We start from the raw sequence: 3,489 nt of genomic DNA, 5'->3' as shown, positions 1-3,489 counted from the left end.
ATTCAAGCTCAGTTCACATCAACTTGAGTGAGATCAGTCTGAAGTCAGTTTTCAAAGTGATATAATCTTCCTTTGGCAGTCCAGGTTTTGGAGAATTTGGCCAGCATTCTGTTAAGTCACTAAAGGAGGGATGCACAAAGCTTGATGAGTTTTAAAAGAAATTTATTTGTGCATCTGTGAACAGATGGGCCGAGACCTTTGTGGCATCAGCTCCGAGAGGATGAAAAGCGTTATCTATACAGGACTGAGTTCGGCTGTGTATCTTGCTTCACGGAGAAACTTCTGTTACCTGTGTTGGTTGAACAATGGAAAGGTCAAACAATGAAGAGGGTGGTGATTAATGGCCAAGCAACAAAATGTTCAGTCAGTGAAGGGGGGATGACTAGTTGGCAGAATGTCTGAGGGTCAGGCAGAGGTAAGGCTTCAGTCAAGATTGCTCAGGTGGAGGCCCTGGCCGGTTGGCTCAGCGGTAGAGCGTCGGCCTGGCGTGCGGGGGACCCGGGTTCGATTCCCGGCCAGGGCACATAGGAGAAGCGCCCATTTGCTCCTCCATCCCCCCCCCTTCCTCTCTGTCTCTCTCTTCCCCTCCTGCAGCCAAGGCTCCATTGGAGCAAAGATGGTCCGGGCGCTGGGGATGGCTCCTTGGCCTCTGCCCCAGGCACTAGAGTGGCTCTGGTCTCGACAGAGCATCGCCCCCTGGTGGGCAGAGCATCACCCCCTGGTGGGCAGAGCGTGGCCCCTGGTGGGCGTGCCGGGTGGATCCTGGTCGGGCGCATGCAGGACTCTGTCTGACTGTCTCTCCCCATTTCCAGCTTCAGAAAAATACACACACACACACACACACACACACACACACACACACACACAAAGATTGCTCAGGTGGAGAGCTATGGGAACTTCCTGGTGCGGGGTCCCCTAAAGTGTAACCTGGCTATTTGAGGCTTTTGGGAAGGAGCCCTGGGCCCAAACCTAACTCCTTTTACTCTATGGATTGTGAATTATCTAGTGACCAATGATTTCCTCTTCTTCCCTCCTAGTTGTTACTCCACTTACCAATAATTCCCCAAACTGGAAGAAAAGAGATTAACTTGTACTTCTGGCCTTATTTTTTAGAAACCATGTGTAAAATTTCTCTAGGAAACTAGGTAAAACTAGGGGCCAAATGATATCCAATGAGAGAATTATTTGTTTCCAGTTGATAGGGGAAACTCAAAACTTAAAATTTTAGCTCAAGTAATGGTGGCTTTGGTTATGGTCAGTGGGCTTAATGGTTAATACAGGTAGAGGCTTTGTGCCAGGAGCTGCACAAATGTTTGGGAGGGCCTGCATGACTTCACAAGATCTGTGAGTAGCCCCAAGAATCTGTAACAGACCCACTTTTCTTCCCCAGGTGTCTGAAAATAAAGCCTTTGTGCTTTAAGAACTAATCCACTAACCCCCCCCTCCCAACTATGATTCAATTAACTTTGACTATGATCTGATTAAGTCTCCCTTGAGATTCCAAAACCCATACCCCTCTCTTCCTCTTTTAAAAAGGTTGGCGAAGGATGAGCTGGCTTTGGGTACATGACCCCTGTCTTTTCCAGCCATATGAATAAAGCACCCTGTTGGGCAAACAAGTGTGTAAACTGTGATAATGTTTGCTCACTTTGTTAAAAAGGGCACTGCCCATGTGAATGGCTGCTGCCCAGGCATGTGATCTGTGAAACTGCTAATTGCCTTCCTGCTTGGGAAGGGGCTTTGTTATGCTAATGTATGCTGGAGGAGGGGTTTTGGGGTCAAGAAAAGTTTGTGAGGAAGGAGGAGGAAGAAGGAGAAGAGAAAGAAGCAGCCAAGATGTCAGGGTGCTGAAGGAGAAGCCAGTTTGTGCAGAGATGAGAAGGAAGAATGTGTGCAGATGGGAAACCAGAGGTGATTTAGATTAGTGGGGGCCTTTGATTCTAGGAAAAACCAGAAAAGATTCTCCTGGTTGTGGAACTGGAGAATGTATGAGTGGGTTTTGGTGCCCTGTGTGTATTTTACTCACCGGCCAGTTGCGAGGCTAGAATAAAGGAATGGCTCACCAGTTTTTGGTTCCGTTGTTTCTTTACCATCTGTCCGGATCTAATGGGAACCTGCACTTGCATGCTGCGACGATGGCCATGACTACTGGCCCTACACACCCATAAAAGATTCAATCCCTGTCTTTGCTTATTTGGCTGGAATGGTGACAGGTAGCACAAACTCCGATATTTCCGGTTTCAAAATGGTCTTTCCTCTTCTATGTTCTGAAAAATTGCAGATTAGTTGGTTGTTTGTGACAGAAAAAATCCTATTGGTTGTGTGTGACTCCTTTGCCACATTCCTTCTCAATAACTGGGACACTTGGGTGTTAAGAAAATGAGGGAACCATATGTTGTACCACCTCCTTCAGATAGTCAGTGGGAATGGTACAGGCACAGGTCCATGTGTCCAATGCTTCAAAACAGGTCAATATTTAAGACATTGTAGTTTAAAGTAAGGAAAGTTTTGTTGATTGAGAAGGCGCCAACCGAGAAGGAAGAACTAATCCTCAAACCTATTTTAAGAGACCTCAAAATTCAGGAGTCTTCTATGTCAAGAGAAGGAAGGATGGGTGAGGCAAGAGGGATTCAAGGAAAAGCTGGAAATTTCTAAATCTCTTTGTTCTTGGCAGGTCTGTTGACCTAGGCTGATCTGCATCCCATTCCGGAGACTCATAGATGTTTGATAAGTCGTTATTTTGTGCATATTTCCCACCGCTTTGGGAAAAGCACCCTCAGGCAAGGGGCTGCTCCTGCTGAAACTCAAGCTTCAAGCAGAATTCCTTTAGTTAATTGGTATATGGATAGCAGGAGCTATTAGCCACAACACCATCAGTGAGAGGAAGCATTTCACTCCGTTACACTTGCACCGCTGCTTCCCTAAGATTTATTGTGGAACTAGTCTAAGCAAAGCACTTGCTCTAAGTACTTTAATTACTGAACTTTCTCAACAGCTCTTTGGTATTAGTATCATCACCTCCTTTGTACAGATAAAGTAATCTAGGTTCAACGAGTTTAACTTCCCTGAGGCCATGCTGCCTTGGAGTAAGGAAAGAAACGGTTTAAGTGTCCCTAAATGGCATTACTCGTCCGTGTAGCACACGTGTTTGGCTTCCCAGTTCTGTGAACTTTAAGTGCAATACACGTATATCTACCTGCTAGTAAACAGTAGACAGATGGGACAGAGCACACTCTACGTGAGAATGTATGCATGACATTGCACTACAGCCGAGATCTGTCCGCACGCAAGTGAGGCAGCAGCAGAAGGTGGATGGGTATGCATACAGTACAAGGGTGCCCGGGCCGCGGCGCGCCTGAGTGGACAGGCCTCCCGAAGCCCAGAGCCGTGAGCACAAGCGCAAAAGCTCTGGGAATGGGAGCGAGAGCCGCGCCTGAGAAGTCATCCCGCCTCTAGGGGGTGTCAAGCGAGTGTGGCCTGCTCCCCAGC

This window comes from Saccopteryx leptura, chromosome 1 (genome assembly GCF_036850995.1).
Source record: "Saccopteryx leptura isolate mSacLep1 chromosome 1, mSacLep1_pri_phased_curated, whole genome shotgun sequence".
Taxonomy (NCBI): Eukaryota; Metazoa; Chordata; class Mammalia; order Chiroptera; family Emballonuridae; genus Saccopteryx; species Saccopteryx leptura.
Note: the sequence above shows the minus strand (reverse complement) of the source record.